The following is an 18,841-nucleotide window of genomic DNA, read 5'->3' on the forward strand; positions in this document are numbered from 1 at the left end:
TTCTTAAAATATCAACTCGCGTTTCATGGGAGTCTCTTTTAATAATTGTATGCATAATAAGGTACAATTGTAGCTTGTGTTTATACAAGTGAACCAGAATGATGATGATGATAGTGAAGAGGAAATTATAGATGGTTATGAATAACAAATTGCATAATGCTATGCACTGAGAGGGACATCAGAAATAATTTAAACAGTTTATCCCAGAGACCATGAGATCATTATGCGATATAATGGCACTGAATTATCTATATTGATTATCCAAAATGTTTCAAAGACATTGGATAGGTATTGAATATATATATATATATATATATATATATATATATATATATATATATATATATATATATATATATATATATATATATATATAAGTAAGTAAAGAAACTATACAATCTTATTTAAAACACTAGGTGACTAAACAAACCAATACAAAAGTCGTTGAAAAACATTTAACTATAATGGGCAAAGACGACTTTTCCAGCCACGAAATGGAGACTCGGAATTGCCGAAACTATGGGACTGGTTTAGAGGAAAATACAAGTGCGATTAAGAGATCGATACTATTCCAGAATGAGATAATATAGATATCAGATAAATACACGTACATATTCATGATGAAAGTGAAATAGATACCAAAATATCGAGTGCAAATAATCCAGAGTCAAACAAACAGCTAACATAAATATAAACACAATGTAACAAGATAACCGGGTGGAATTTCCGGATTGACAACAGAACACTTTTGACGATTATATAAGTACAATGTTTAATAATGAATTAACAATTGGAATAATTAACATAAGAACGCACAGACATAATAATGAAAAAAACAGTTAAGTTACATTACAAACTACAGAGACAAGGAGTGAATGGTTCACAACGATTTCACAATGAAAAGATGGATATAGTTTACTCAGCTAGTAAACAATGTAGAATTTTACTCATTAGTAAAATGAATTCACTCAGATGGTGAAATTATGCACACACAAAAAAAGACAGATATACAAACCATCATTACAGTCCCGAAAGATACAATGGGTTTTACGAACCCAAAACTTATATGTAAGGAGATACACTCCGTCATCAGCACACTCTATTTCATCACCACGGCTGCTACAGTTAAGCTTCACAGCTGCTATGGTCAATTCCCGTGGTTGGCTTTACAGATTGCACCACGTCGACCCCGATCACTTATGACTTTGAACGCTCGGGTCACTCTGGTCACTCTAGACACCCTAGATACTCTGGAAACTACAGAACGTTCTACACAGCTCTACACACTCCGGACACTCGGAACACTCGGAAAACTCCGACCACTCTGAACAGCTGAAAATATATCCAATACCGTGTACTATATATGACACGGGTATAATAACGTAATAACGTTATACACGGTAAATTATACGGATTACATTACCGGTACAATAATTTCACATCAACAGGTTCAGAAGTGAACGTAAACCTGCTTGATGAGAATCCTATTATACTAAACATTTCTTAAAAACGTAGCTTTATGTTACTAAAATAGATCCCTTGCTAAGTCGCAAACAATAATAGAAATACGTGCATTATACTGCGAAAACCAAAACTACATAGCAAACATACAAAATAAACGTGGTAGTACAATAGTTATATCTTATATACAAGAAATTAATAAACTTACATGCCTCTGCAGCTGAAGATGTGCAAGTCCTTATAGTAGACCGCTGACTGACAAGACTATCCGTACTGTAAAGAGCTTTACCTACGGCGAGGTATTTATACACAGATATCGTCTGTGCACTGAAGGCATTCGGTTCTTCCCATCGAAAGAACTTCGCATAGGATGAACCGAACTCACATTTTCGAAATACAATACCAATATACATAAATCACCCTCGGGTATCGTTGTACACGAAAACCGAAACCCGAGTACACGTATTTCATAATTAAAAATGTTTATGCAATTCCGTGGCACACAAGTGCATACATTCAGTCAAATTCAAAGAGTGTTTCAATGGTGTAGTTGCTCTCCTTGAAATACTTCAACATGTCCCCATATTGTGGTTATATCTGTATTGATAATTTAAATTAATGAATTGGATCCGCGGATTACAAGAGCCATCCTCTCGCTCCAAGCACCAACAACCCATACCTACACATACTCATAATCGAGAAATAGAATATATCACGTACGTTTCTATTTAGAAAAAACTGACATTCAACCAGAAATATGCACATCATTGTTACGAAGGATATATGGAAGTCATGACGTACGCATTTTTCTGCAATGCTCCTCTGGTATGGCTCTTTGTGGGTAGAGAGAAATTGATGACCGGGCATCTGTATGTCATCTAAAAATTTTATATATACATTTTAGTCAAACCTAAACACGCTAACTACGAAGTAAACATCTTAGAACAATAGAAAACGGTCAAAACCTTTTTAAAAAATTATGAGATATAACCAATTCAGACATTGATATCCATGAATTCGTGCAATGGTATAATATATATTTAAAGTTGTATGTGTCAAATGCTTCTTTATACGAATCTGGTAATCTTGATGTGTGAATGCGATTTGATACATTTTAGGCAATGAAAATGTATTGTAAATAGATTTTTATATTCGGGTTTGACACATTTCCTTTATCTCTGTGAAAGTAATAATTTTCACAACGTATATTTTCAGATTTTTTGCGTTTTGTTTTGAACAGAAACTTGGATTTTTATTCAGTTTATTGAAGTATTAAGTTTGAAAACAACGATTAATTTGGAATGGTAATGAAATAGTTACTTTTCAGGCTTTCAAAATGAGTAGGTAATATAGTAGCTAATATTGTAGGAGAGGTTCTTGCTTCAGATAGGTAGGATACAAAAGATAATTTACAAACAATTTACATTGGAAAACAAATTACAAATTAGATAATACATTGGAAAGGTACAATTGATGTAGAAAGCTAGACTAGAGCGTGCATTAAGAAAGATAATAGTTTTCGAAACACCTGTCAAAACTCTCAAATGAATTCCACTTAAACACTTAAGACGCACCATCCGTTATTAAATAGAGTAAAAAACACTTAACTTCCTTTCATTTGTGCTTGAAGTATGTTTCTCATTGTGTAACTGAACGCATAAGTTAAATAACAGTAGGATTAAAAACAGGTTTGGACACCACACATTATATGCGTATCTACTGCCCTTTTACCTACCAATGACTGATCTTAGCGCTACAAACCTATCAGTGGTATGATAAGATGTGGAACTTGATCAATGTTCAAGAAAATATATTTAGTGGTTAAAATGCTCCAGCCTAGATCTGAGATCAGGTGAATGACATCTCTCGCTTATAATAGGTCGTAATCACAGTAACAAATAAATCAATTCTGCAAGAACAATTTAGATGAGGAAAGACTTTCTTTGGATACCGGTATAATTCATAAAGTAATTCTGGCTCCACTCAACATTCCGTAGTATGATATCATACCACACCACCCTTGGCTGAACGCTGTCTTCGTTGTCGTGTAAGCGTGTGTTAAAAAGTGTGACAGGATAAGCAATATTCAGTGAGACAGAGAAAGATGATTAGTAAGGAGTAGAAACCGAACCTACCTCATTGGGTCTGCGATCGAAGTCACTTTTATGTACCCAGGCTGACGAATACAATTTCGATGTAGTTAAATCATGGTTGGGTTTGAAAACAACAGACGAGACTAATCTATTTACTTGCATTGAGATTTCCAGAAATTGTCCATGAGCAATCAAAGACTCTAAAAAACACTTTATGGGGTTTATGCGACCAGATGTAAGCTAAACATGCAGGCTCTTTGTTTTTCAATAGGTATAACTGTTTTATCTACTATGACTGCTTTCATTACAATCCTTATATTAAAATATAGTACTTGCCAGATGCTGAAAACAATCTTTGTTTTTAATAAACTAACAATAAACTTAGCGCTAAGTTGGAAATACTGCTAGAATTTATCTTCCCTCTCTGATCTGGACACGTCATTTTCCTGGTTCAATTCAAGAACAGGATTTTAATGACTAGTCAGTGAAGGCCTCAAAGCTCTCAAATATTAATTGTTGGAAATAGGAATTGTTGTCATCTGATCAAGTGTGTATTTAGCCCGGGTGTTTTAATTTACACAAATCGCGTTTAGTAACCAATCAAATTGGAAAAATGAATTTGAATACAGTCAATTATTTTCTTCTATGCAAACAAATATTTGTTAACTTTTGATTGTTGAACTTATTAGTTTAAGGGTTGTTAACCTGGCTAGCGTTATTGTTTTTTTTTCATTCTGAAAGCTACATCGATGTTGTGAGAGAATTTTCTTACCTTAAAAAGTTTCGAGCATCCTGAAACAAAAACAGATCAGATGGAGATAAATAATATTCAGATACAGGAGGTAATGATTGTATGTATATAATCGTAAAGCGATTTTGTCTGCTTTTATCGAGCCCTAAGCTGTTATAAATGTTGTCAGGATTTGAAACATGGGCGTTATTGGGCACGGGACAATGCATCTTCTGGCAAGCAAGTGAATAGAAAGAATTTTAAAATCCTACTTGTGTTTGCATGTATTGACTGCACGACGATGTCCGTAGTGGTATAGGTTATATATATATATATATATATATATATATATATATATATATATATATATATATATATATATATATATATATATATATGTATATATGTATGTATATCTTTGCTCTCTTCCCAGTTTGCCATGTTCAAACAGGTCAATATCCATACATAACGAAGACAATATATGCTCCCGGGCTAATTCCAGGGTCTCCAGTTCTAACGTTCATCAAACTGATTCAGTACACATATTTCGCAATAAATCATCAAATTTTTACTGTTTTCGTTTTTATGTTTCTAGCAACGGACTTTCGTTACTGCGAACCAACTGAGCTGCCAATTCTTAAAGCGAAGACCTGTATTGATGTCAGTAATGTTCAATTCACCGATGAAAGGGCCTGTCTGGATTTGGGATTTCCTTCCTCGGTTACTCTCATTCATATCCAGACATTTGTCTATATGGATCAAAAACGGGAAATTGAGTCTATATACTTTTTATTATGACAATTGCTGTGTAATATTACAGTAAAGACATTACATTATATATGTTGTTGCAGCTGAAGGAGTGAATCAATCCTGAATAAAAGCTTTCTACTTAGACTTGAATTTACTGGTTATTTGCAAAAAAATCATTTATTTTGTTTTCTATTTGTGAGTTTTGCCTACGGGACTTGTAATCAGTAATCGTAGTTTCCACAGTCAAAGACAAGCATGACAATTTATTACAATTTAATGTCTACTTTTCATTGTTACTAATGTATATACTGTTATAACATATTTTCCTCTTCTTAAAGGTCATGAGTGTGTTCAATTTTGATTAACAGTCTTTTATTGTTTTCGGAGAAGAGTAAATTATGTTCAGATCGTGCTTTAACATATAAATGATGCATATTTTTGTCACTTAAGCCAGCACATGTAACTCACAAATTACAAATGTAAAAAGGTTTATCTCGCTATACTACCAGGCTAGTTTTATAAATCCTGGTTGCAATATATACTTCTATGAATTAATGACCCGAAATATTTGACTTAAATCGACATAAACGGATGAACCACAGTAGTTGTGCTTAACTGTTTACACTATCCAGGATATCATGGTTCCATTTGCAACATGATTACAATTGTGCGATGATTAGCTAGTATGCAACGTGTACGGAATAACTATTTTCAACGTTGCTATAAACGACATAAGTAGGTTTCACTTGGTCATGACTATTTCCGAAATTGTCCGCAAATGAACATTTATTCTGGCAAGATGTCTGTCGAGTTGTTTCGATTTTTTCCAGATGTTTCTGTCCTAACATTTGATTATTCAAAATTATATTTTAGGGTTCATAAACATATCTCCCGTATTTCTACATTTATAAGAGTCTTAAATTTAAACACATTCCGGCAAACTTATATACGAGCTTTCTCGAAGTGATTGAGAACTAACCAGATGCAATCTAAACAAATACACATGTGCCAAAGATCTACATTTTTCTTTTATTTATGCTATGTTCACATTTGGTAGGTGAAATGTCGAAGAAAATCTTTATTGCAACGATTACTACAAGAGGTGTCGGTGGGAGGGAAACATCCACCACTCCCTTCCTATCTTTCAAATTTTATTAAAAGCTGGCACACTTGCCATCAAACTTTCATGATGAAATACTGATCATAATGCTTTGCAAACTGCCACGATTAAACCAAGGTTAGAAACCGACATACATGAATGAAACAATAGGATAAAGATTGTTAGTATTTTGTGCAAAAATGTGTCTCTATTTGTCAAAATATGTAAAAGTGTGAGAGGCAAGCCTTTAAAATGTGTCTTATACCACTGATGGTCATTACACGTCACCATTTATCAGTACAAGCCATGCACGACTGGCCCTCAAATATTAAAACAGAAAACATGGGTCTCTTTTGGTCAAAGTTTTCTTTCAAAACAGCTATTTCTTTGGCCTTCAAAATTATATGAGAAAAAATTATACATGTGATAGTTGATGTATAATACCGAAATGAAATTCAAATAGCTGTTATAGAAACATAATATACTTCCATACTCACCGCCTGAGTAGCAAACGCACACAACATGGAATAAGCCACGCGTATTTCATTTTTTATATTGCAATTCACTATCAGTCTACTATTATGGTGCTATCTGGTTATAATGTTCTACAATCCAAGTACACTCTGCCGCCATGTATAGCATATCTTGTGCTGAAAAATGGCGTTAAACCCTATAACAACAATAACAACAACACTCTGCAACGTAATAAACAGTATTTACTATAACTTTCGTTGAAGACAAGAGAGGTGGTTATTGCTTTGAGCATAAAAGTTCAAATGACAATCTCAGATGTTACCAAGTAAATATAGCATTTTCCGACAAAAAACAAAGACAAATATTCAACAAAACATGAATAAACTAAATGGAAGGCCTGCATAAAATTAGACATCTTTTTATTCAGGGGTAAATAGGGCGAAGGTAAATATTACTGACTGAACGAAAAATGGTTTACGTAGATTATGTCGAGCTTTTGTGACTTTTATCATGTCAAGTATGTTTATAACAAATTTAAGGCAAGGTAATTATCTTCAAATTTTGCATTCAACATTTCAAGTATCCGACGAATAAAACAATTCTCGTTATCATATATCTGATATAATATAAACAGTGTACGGTGTTTTTCCGCTTTATGGATATTTTCTTACACGTACAGCGATAAACACCAAACGTTTTTGCATGTTACAATCCTTGATACTATTTCGAATGGCTTTGCGTGTGGAGGATAGGAGGATGCCATATAATCATCTTTTCATTCATGCCATACATCAGAAACGTTAATTTGCTCCGTTAATCAAGAAAACCGCGTTCCAGATCCGGAAATCAAAATAGGGGACCAAAGTGTTAAATTACAATAAAACGTGTCTCTATAATCTGGAAATAATCTGTCCAAATATAAGGAAATTCAAAAAATTGTATATGAAACTACAGTCAGTCGGATAACAGATTTACCTACGTCAGTTTGGGAGTGTGTAAATGTATCAATCTCTGATTAGTAAACTTCGAGTGGCATGTTAAAGTTATCAATTGATCATGTGATCATGGGTGTGGAAAAAGTAAGTAGCGTGACCATATTGTAACCAGCGATTGTATAAACAATGTCTGTTTTAGCTAATCGCTGACGGGGGTGTTAATAATTAAATAAACACAATGGGATCAAATAGGCCACTGTTTTTGACACACACACACACACACACACACACACACAAACACACACACACACACACACACATATATGAAGAATGTTCTGGAATATTTGGGTAGTGTGCACCCTTTTAATGTATTTAGCAAGTTAGTGTCGCAGTTTGGAAAATTATTGCCATGTAGCTCGTTACACTAATGATCAATACTACTACTAATAATAATAATGTTCAATCAATGATGAATATAACTAATATAGAATGTTCCTCCGTCGTACAAGTAATCGAACAGGTGCAATGTGTTCGTGACATGTACATATGAAACGTTTCTAAGCAAGTTTAAAACAATTTTTTTAATATATCATCGCTTTCTACATTTTCATGATACGCATTCAATGATGTACTGTCTTATGGAATGCTTGACGTTATCATTACAGTTGTATATTTTGTTACGCAAATCAAAGTAACAAAACAAAGAATTGTCGCTGATCGCCTTTTACCGTTTACGTGTTGAAACATATCTCAGGTGCGCTGTTATTTACAAGGACGCACCCTATCAAAAACATCAAACATACAATAAAGTCTATTTCATATAGCACCCTGCATAATTCACATGTTCGACTGCATCTTTAGAATATTAGTGATTCTGTTTCTTTACATCTTCAAAATGAATCAAATGTATTCGTTAGATACATAAATTTTCTCAAAACTTCTAGTCTCCATTCCTCAAAATAATTTACCCTTTCTGTACATTTTGTGATGCGTTTAGATATTTACCCGGTTGTTCGCGTTAGTAGCCCATAAACAGATAAAAATTAGGAAATTTTATTGTCCATTTTATAGAATAAAACTCCTTTCTTGAGGCTTCCGACCTATTTTTTCACACCTTTCAACTATGAAATGCTTGCTAATCGATAAATTTGCTTCGTCCTTATTTCCTATTATTGACACTTCTTGATCTGACACGTGGGTTCAGATAGTCGGAAGAGAATTATAGCAGTTATGTGATGATGATTTCTTACTTTGTAGTTGATAACGATAGGACCTGCTTCTTCCAGTTCGTTATCGTCGTATTGATCTTCTCAGGACGCCTAGTTAAAACAACATTTGCCGTCGTTTCTGTTGCAGATAACACGTTGTTAATATTGACTTTCATTATAATTTTCATATTTTGGTTTTTGTTTTCTAACGACGACATAAAAAGAAATCCAATGTGGATTATTTTCTTCCACTTCATCCTTTACTCTATATGTTTATAGCGAGTCGCCTAACAAAACAAACCTCTTGTTACCCAACGTGTAACATCTATTTAGGCTATATTCATAGAACAATGTATTTTAATCGTTATCGATATCCTCTTGAGATGTTCGAATCTTGACTGTACCTAGCATTCGTACGATTCATAAACACGCGATCGCTAAATAAATCCATACCCGGTCATTTTGGGGATTTCTACCTTCTAAATTTATTCCCAAATCGATTCATTGTAAGAGATGGATAAAGTTCCAGTGGAATGGTATAATTAACAGAAAGACACTTTCTAACATTTTTCAAACATTTCATTACACTTTATTTATTTCTTTTCGAGGTGACATAGCAGAGTTTAATATTTGGCACTTTTATTTTCTACATCAATTTTCTAAATATAACTTTATGTTTAAAATGCCTTGCTCATTAAAACTCAAATAAATGAAATGAAAATAAAATGTCTTGAGACTACTCTTAAGGTTACTTAAAAAATGCAATGTGGCATGTGAATATTGCACGGTGTCATTTTGAATTCGCTTTATCATATTGAGGTTGTTATGCTGGAGTACTCATCCTGAATATGTGTCCACCCGATATATGTTTTAACAAGTGCACTTTTTCCCCTGTGCAAGTCTGCCATATCTGATCAGGGTCAAATTTTAGAACTGGATGTTTCCAGCTTGCTATGCATGAATTCTACATTCAGCAATTTAAATCTTCTGCCAATCTCATACTTGGAAGTATATTATTATGTTAGCTCCAGATTTCAGTCAAATATTTAAAACGTCTCTCGATGAAAATAATGTTGGGGTTTATAGCAATATTGATTCAAGAAGACACACATTGTGTAGATCACACAGTATGATATTATTTTGATAAATTAAACAGGCACCATGGACATTATTCCACAATCGAGAAGGAATTTTTGTCTTTATTATTGACTTTGCAACACGTTGTGTTGTGTATTAATTCAACTCTTTCCCCCAGTATTGTATTTAATAGTCATAAGCCCTTAATTTCGTTAACAAAATGAAAAGCAAAACTCCAAGATTGTTCAGGTAGAGTTTGGTGTTGCAGAAATACCACACTGACATTAGGAAAATCAAGGAAAAAAATAACCAATCTGAATGGAGATGTACTTTCACATGCATAAAAGTAATATATTCCTTTCTTGCATATTTTTAGTGAATCAATGTGACTAATATGTATCAAATTATTTTGTTAAAGTGTTCTTAAATTCGTCTGTATTTGAGGGTAGCAGTTTTTGGCTGCCTGAATAATGTCACTTTTCAAAAATAGTTTTACTTGGACTTGAATTCAAAATGTTGGTATCGTCATTGGAGATGCTAAGGGCTACCTGCGTTTGCCATGTTTGTAATATATAACTAGGTTATTTCCTGATATTGGAGCCCAAAGTCTAGCCGTACTTACAAAATTTAGAATGTTGTAGAAGTGAATTTGTTTACAAATTTGATGGGAAAATGACCCAAATCCTGGTCATCTTATTGTGTCTAAGTTTTTAATAACGTTTTGAAGTAAAGAAGACTCCACTGCCATCTTAATATCAATCTTATAGATCTGTTCTGTTATAATTTAAAAGAAGTTGTTTTTCCGAGTAATGCATTGGATTTACAAAGTGATTACTGACATTTTGAACTAAAGCACTATTTCGGGATTATTGTTAATTCATTCAAAGACATCACATATTATATGATTGTGATACACCAAGAATGTTGGAAGACTGACGCAGTCAAGACAATCGGTTCATCATCGCAATTAAGAGTGGATTTCAATCGGAACACCGCTGGAATTCATTCTGAACACTATATGTTTTCACTTGTAATAGAAAGATTCAGATTAGTTTTTGATTTTATTTACGACATTGCAAGTTCCTCTTAAATGTTCATTTTTAAGCGTAGATAAATATGTTCTTTGTTGAATTTTACTCAGCGTTTAGGTTTTGCTTTTCTATGTTACTTAGTCCAAGTCCATATAGTCGTAACACTTGTCTCAAATGCAACTTACAAGCTTAGCTGAGAGGTATGATCCAAAGCTTCTATAGTTTTGCGGAAATCGATTTTCCTTCTGCTTATTATATTTGGTATCAAATGCGAGTCCTCCACGAAGATTGGTAAGTATGTGATAAAGAATTAAAGATGTATTTTTAACTGAGTTTGAAACAAACGTACAACTCGATGGAAAGGTCCTTGCTTTATAGTCACCACATTGATAGAACGAAATAAACAGTTTATGGCTTTAGTCTTGAATCTGCTGGGTCTAGTTTGTATGTAGTCATATACAGTGAAATATATTCTAAGGAAACTAAAACATACCATAAAAGATTAAAATGTTTTATAATATATTTTAAATCTTCTGCGATAATATAAGATCTGGCGAGTTCTAAAAGCATTTTTTAGCAGTTCAGTTTTATTCAATCTTTCAAATAAACCCATGTATTGGTATGAAAAATAAAATAATCATTTCTCAAAATTCTTGTTTCTACTTCCTGTAAATGTATCATCCTTTTAGGTTTATAGCGAGGTGCATTAATTGTTGGCAGAAATACCGGTAAAGATCTCAAATTTGACAATTCATTTTACAGAATATTGTTTATTACTTTCCCAAGTTTTACGTAGATCAAGAATACAATTGTCATTAAAATAAGTATGTTAGGTCATTATTTGGTAGTATTGATACACTATGATTTGGGTCATTTTTTTAAAATTCGAATGCTTTAGCAATCAGATCAGAATGGTGGAACGTACTGTTCTTATTTTGTAATTCAAATTACGGCGTAAATGTTCAGGACCAGTTATGTTACAGTTAAATAATCATGATCTTTCTACCGCACAATCTGCTCTCTTCGCATATTTTATACATATTTTAAGCATGATGTCTTGATGCAAACAATTTTTTATATGGACAAATCTCTTGGTCGGTTCAAAATAGACTCCGTTGAATGCACAAGTAAGGATTGTGAAAATGTGGAAATGATGGAGATATAAAGAAGAAAAAATGAAAAAAAACCACCATCAAACCAAAATGACCAATCATCAAAGATGATTATATTAATTATTGTTTCTTCTACAGCTAGCAAACAACGGTCATTTAAATGTTTGATATACATGTCTTGCAGATATCTTACGACACTGTTGTTTTATGGAAATTTCTCTTTATTTCTATTAAAAGTAGGAGTCGTCATGTATGAACCAGTCTACAATACATTCTTTCACATTTTTCGCAGGAAGCAAAGTTTGTGCCTTTATATAATACTATTTTATCTAAATGAACATTCTGAGTGTGTGTGTGTGTGTGTGTGTGTGTGTGTGTGTGTGTGTGATTAGGAATTTCAACGTAGCATTACCAATTTTTCAGTCATTTCCCTACGATGTCTGCAGTGTGGCAGTTTATAGTAATGTCTATCACTGGGGCATCCTGGCCTACATGTCCCACCCAGTCACATTATCCTGACTCCACTCTGACCAGTCCTAACGCTAACCTCTTAATACTGACCGCCAAATAAGGAAGCTATTAGTACCATTTTTAGTCGTTTTGGTATGACTCGGCCGGGGTTCAAACCTACGACATCCCGCATCAAACGCGGACGTTGTAACCACTAGACTACCGGAGCGGTAATGAACATTTTGATCAAATATTTCGACTTGTTTGAGTGGTGTATTGTTCTTCACTTAAAAAAGTAGTATGCACTCATTGTTTAAAATGAATGAATACATCTCAGTTGAGAGCATTTACGCACTTACAAGTAATATTTGATTGGTTGTTGCGTTATGTTGTTATCTCCTCTGCTATAAAGACGTTTCGGCTTCAGTGTACAATATGTTTATGATGTATAACTGCTATTTATGCTCAATTTTATCCAAGGTCTCATTTGATAACACATAATACAAATCATTGGATCAATGTATATCACATAATATGTATGTTCGCATCATAATACTATGACGTTTTTAAGACGATTATTCAGGGTACATGGGGCGAGACGTGGTAGACAACATATTCTTCAAAATAACAACTAAGATTCATTATTTCCTTTCCTTTTGACAGCGCTTGCTTTTGTCATTGAATAATATATTTTCCGAACTTTTCTCAGCCCTAAAGGTATCTTCCTTGTCGTATTGAGGTAAATATATTCTTGATATGTTCCCTCATTATTCTGCCCCTTTCAGTATTCTGTCTCATATACTGTAATATCTCCTAAAATTACTATTGTTCTATGCAATTATGAATATAGCCTATAGCAATAATAAAATCATATAATTACATTCTGACTTTCTCACTAAATATATTTGGACGTACAGAACACATCTGTTGCCGAAAGATAGCCATAATCCATAGTATCCATCAACGAATTTGTAAATTATCTAAGCATTCTCGGGTTTCATTTTGAGGATGCTGTCCTACATTTTAGAATTAAGAGTTCGATTCAATATTTCCAATATTTCTCTTGGTGATTACTGAAAGTTCCTTTTGTGTTCATAATACTCGTTTTTACAAACCTAGTTATTTACACATTTAAACACAGTGAACATACTGATAGTTATCTAAGCCAGCTAACAACCTGGAACTGTATTCAGTTGTCACGTGGGTTAGAAACTATGCCATTAGTAAGCGAGGCAGATGGATGGCACATTCTTTTTTCAGATTTTAAGTCAAGAGTTTAGGGTTCTTACCAAATATTTCGCCTAAATTATTTTGCATATATTATTGCTGTCAACCTAAGTACCCTAAATGTAAGATTTTCCAAATACAGTCTAAAAACAGAAATCTCCACAAAAACATAAGCATGTCATAATTTGTAATATACAAAGAAAGAACAAATACTAAAATCAAAATATATTAGTGACAAATTACAACGCATGATATTAACCGATAGTAGGAAAATAGAGATATGCAAGGTAGATGAATCCCTTGTATTTAAGTGATAACTAGCCTTTTTCCTGGGTAATGTCCATATGAAGGGTCATTCTGGAATGGGATTAACAGATTCCAAGTGAATTGCGGATTGATACATTTCAGGATATGTGCTAGCTTTGTGTCCTGGATAGTTTGTATATTAGTGCCTTATTGAAGGCGGAAGCGGCAATATGATTGTGCTTCTGTAACAATTATTTTCGCTCATAGTTTTGCTTTCTCAGAATAGATTCTAGATAAGTAATTTTCACAAACTATTTTGAAGACCTGTGGTAGAGTGCTCCTTTTGCTTGAAACTATTGAAGGATAAGTAGAGATGGCCTAGCGTTTGGTGGCTATGGGTCATATGTGACCTTGATGGCACATGAATCGTACTTTCCACATTCCTTACATATCATTTACCAGCAACAAAGATGAATCTACATTCGAACCAGACAGGGATTTAATTGACGGTTTAATTGAGCATTTATCATATATTTTACATGCGATCTTTGTAAAGGGACAACGTAAAAATAACATGTTTAACGTAGCATATAAATAGGTATCAATTATTCGGAGGAAACTCATAAACCTGAAGATAAAGAATGATTTAGGATTTTCATGTGCTAAGGTAAAAGTAGAAGTAACCACAGAATAGACCAGGTTAAAGTTTAGAAAGATACAGTAATTGGTTCAATAAGTATCCCCATTTAAATCGACATGATACCCCAAATTGATCATGAATATGACATGTCCGGAATTTCTATGGAATAATTGAAAAGAAATGCATTAGACCCGTTAGACTGTCTGAAAATGTAAAATCTAAAACGTTGTCATGTTGATTTTATTTCTGTAAACAAATGTTTGAGTTTATTCAGCATATCAGCAGTGGTATAAAATCACTAAAGAATTCGTAGCACTTTGATATAGATAATTTGATAGAAACTTTTCATTGTCATTTATTGTGACATTAAAACTCTCACCATACCATACGCGATGAACACTTGGAGGTCATCACAAAATTATGATGAGGGTGACTTTTGAGGCCAATAACTTCATGGGGAGCTGATCACAAAATTATAATGAAGGTGACCTTCGAGGTCAGTAATTTACTGAGGAGTTCATCTCAAAATTATAACGAGAGTGACATGCGAGGCCAATAATTTACTGAAGGTACAGGCTACATTTAGGTGCTTAGTAACTTACTGGGTTATTAAATGTACAACTAACTGAAATATGCAAAGTCTGAGATAATAACAGGTGAAGACGAAACACATATTAACCCAACAGGTACATGATATATCAGTGGCAATAAAATATTTAAAGATAGAACAAACGCTTCTTATATTATAACACTCAAATAAGGTAGTTCTGCCCATGGAGAATGTGACGAAATGATTTAATACACAGAACGAGCGAATGTTGTATGTTCATCTTGAATGTCGGTAGATGCGATGCATGTTAGACATGTTAGACGAGTGATTATATAGAAACCTTTAAAAACACTTGAAAGCATGCAAGTTCAGGACCATTAACTAAATGTACAGGAAGCATTGACTTTCATTACGACAAACACACGTAGCAACAGTCTTTAAGTAGGATGATTAAGGGCACGATAAAGCATATGTCAAGTCGAGAAAACAATATAAAAAAGTAACTTTCTGCGAAGTGACCTTGCATAGCTCCTGTATGGGAATCTCTATAAGAGGTCAAGAACTATGTCATAAAAGAAGTGCGATCATTGGGAATTGGTTTTCAGTAAGAGTAGCGCTAGAAAATGTTCATCAATATATACAGTAAAAAGCACAGTTGTATTGATGGTATGCCTAGGATTGCAGACAATAAGAGTAGGAAGATAAGAAAAGATAAGAAAGGAGCAAAGATTAAAATTTTGCAGTATTGATCAAGGAATTGGCCTCAACAAAAAGTTGAATCTATGATATCCGTGTCAAGATAAAATCGTAACCACAACTACTACGATACACACACACACGCACACACAAACATTCATTAGAAATAGTATAAAGATCGTGAGAATTCAATATCAGTGATGATTATTGCTGTAAAGGGAATCTAATATAACCACATAGTTCACGAACGCAGTAATCAGTTTATTTTATTCCAATCATATGGTTACTAGAATTGAAAAGACAGAACGACTACATCTGTCGAGAAACGATATTATTTAAATATGTGAATGAAGTACAGATATAAATATCAGATGTTTGGCCTCCGCTTTAACAAACGCTAAATGTTCTATATATTTAAAACTATTATGTTATATCCAGACTAAAATGGCGAAATATTCTCTCTAAATATATTAAACAGGGGCAGAGGAACATCGCTAAATTTATATTGTCTAATTTCATGGACATTTGTGTGGTTTCACGATCCTATAATTTAAATTTTAAATCGTTATGAAAATGCTCTTTGTTTTGAAAGTACAATAACTGAATTGTAAGCAGTAATGCATAGCGCGTTAGTATTTTGAATGACTTTATCACATATAAACATATCACGAGCATTGTTCTTATAATTTCCTTGGTTGCCAATGCACTAGGTTGCACTTTTTGGGTTGCGTTCTATATTGGTAAGATCCAAGTGTCTCCTGACTTGCCTTCTAAGTCATCATTGTCGTACTATGAAAATCTGACACTTTTCGTCCAATGAAAACATAACCCTCTCTGATTTTAAACAATCCAATTCGAAGTTACAAGTTATCTTTCCAACTTACTCTGGATAAATTAAAAGCAGTAGTTTCCAACCACGTTTTCAGCAACAATACAAATAGTTTATCTGAGAAACATGACCACATTTTCCACATCTTCATCATGTTTTTTTTGTGACAATAAACAAAGTTTTGGCGACCCTTTGCGACCCTTTGCGACCCTTTCAAACGTTTTGACGACCTTATTTGGGTCGGAAGCACTGAATTAAAGTCTTCTGTTTATGAAAAAAGATAAGAAGACAACTACTGAGAAAAACAACTTTTAATGATAGCTTCGAAACAAAGGAGAGAAAATGTAGAAAATGGTACATTCTGTCCTAATGTAAACAATATATATATATATATATATATATATATATATATATATATATATATATATATATATATATATATATATATATATAGAGAGAGAGAGAGAGAGAGAGAGAGAGAGAGAGAGATATCAAACTTGTATCATAATATTAAAATCTATCAATAATTGTTGACTTATTTTAAACGGAATTAGCATATTCAGAGTCTATGTAGAACAAACGATTCATTTATTTGTTTATAGTTTAAAGTCCTATGGTAATTGTCAGTGAAACATACGATTATGCACTCAAAAGCGTTTTGGGACCATACGTATATAATCAGGATATTGTCTGCGAAGAACGTCACATATAAATGTATAAAATGCCGTCTGCAAAAGGAATATGTAAACGTATCACAGATAAAATCTATAACGTTTAGTATCCAACGAATAATTTAAAACTTTACCATATAAGAATATTCCTAAACAGAGGTTAATTTTATAAACAAAATTGAAAGTAACACAGCTCCAATGTATCTGCCGAGTTTTGTTACGTGAGACAACAACATAGTAAATTTAAGGTCTTTCTCAGCCAACCATACGATTGTTCGAAACCTCACTAAAAACGTTTAGAATTGTGAAAGCAGCTCATCCTTACTGTTTTTAAGCAGCATTTCATATTAAATAAAGTAAAGTGCTAAGAAATTTAAGAATAAATTTAATTTAGCATGAAGCTAAATATTCCCAAGTCAGTATGTGGTTTGTACCGTCATACCATTTTGAACTCCCCCGCAGTCATTGCGATTGTCTGCTTCGATTGTGTAAAGAATTCTGACATGATCATACATCTATTTGTTAACATAGCTTATCTCTAAATCTACAGCAGTTTTGTATTAATTCGCTTTTTATCTTATCCTTGAACAATCCAAACACGTTTTTATTTAGTCGCAAAGAGTAATCTTTTTATTTTTCGAAATGTACGTGAAAATTAATCCAGTTTTACACATATCAATCCAATATAAAATATATTCTTCCATTTCCTTAATCAATATTTCGTCTTCGCATTAAACTTTTCTAACGAGCGTGGGTTCAAATTCGTAATATTTTGGTACATAATATGTTAGATTGGCCATGGTTTATACACATTTAACTAAACAAAACATTAGATTATCTTTCTTCACGTAGCCGTCGTCAAGACCACCACATGTATTTATTTGGACACGCTTCTTTCAAGTACTGGTAATCTTTTGGTATAATTCAAGATCTGGTGAGTTTTAGATAAAATTACTGCGTTTTCAGTTTCATTAAAGCTTTCAACAATAATATATTGGCATTTGAGAAATATATGTGTTCAAAATTTCTGGTTTCCTTTTCCTCAAGATTCTTTTTTTTTTCTGTACATTTATCATCCTTTAGATGTTAAACAAGGTGCATTCATCATTAGCCTTCAACCAAAAACTATTTAAAACCCTCATTATTCTTTCAAAATAAGCTTCTGTGTCTTTTTTGCTTCTATTTTATACATGGATGAACAATACAATTTGAACTAAGCGAATTATATTTGTATTGGTTATTTGGTATAAGAGATACTTCATGATCTGGATTTTTCATTGGTAATTAGATGAGGATAGAATTGATGCAAATTATGAATAAATAGTGGAATATATTTTTATACTTATAATTTAAACCACACCGTACATATGCGGGACCTCTGTACGAAAAAATTAAATCATCTCGATCTTTTACTTCTCAGTTGTCTACCGTAAAGTCTGCTTGGAAAACTCCACCTCTTTCCCCAGTTTTGTACATACATGAGTAGAATGTTTGCATAAAACAATCTTTGCTGTCTCTCTTGTTTGTCGGCATTGGTTCCTCAAGAACAACATAGAGAAGCA

The sequence above is a fragment of the Sinohyriopsis cumingii genome, chromosome 3 (assembly GCF_028554795.1).
Source record: "Sinohyriopsis cumingii isolate HCF-2022 chromosome 3, ASM2855479v2, whole genome shotgun sequence".
NCBI classification, from domain to species: domain Eukaryota; kingdom Metazoa; phylum Mollusca; class Bivalvia; order Unionida; family Unionidae; genus Sinohyriopsis; species Sinohyriopsis cumingii.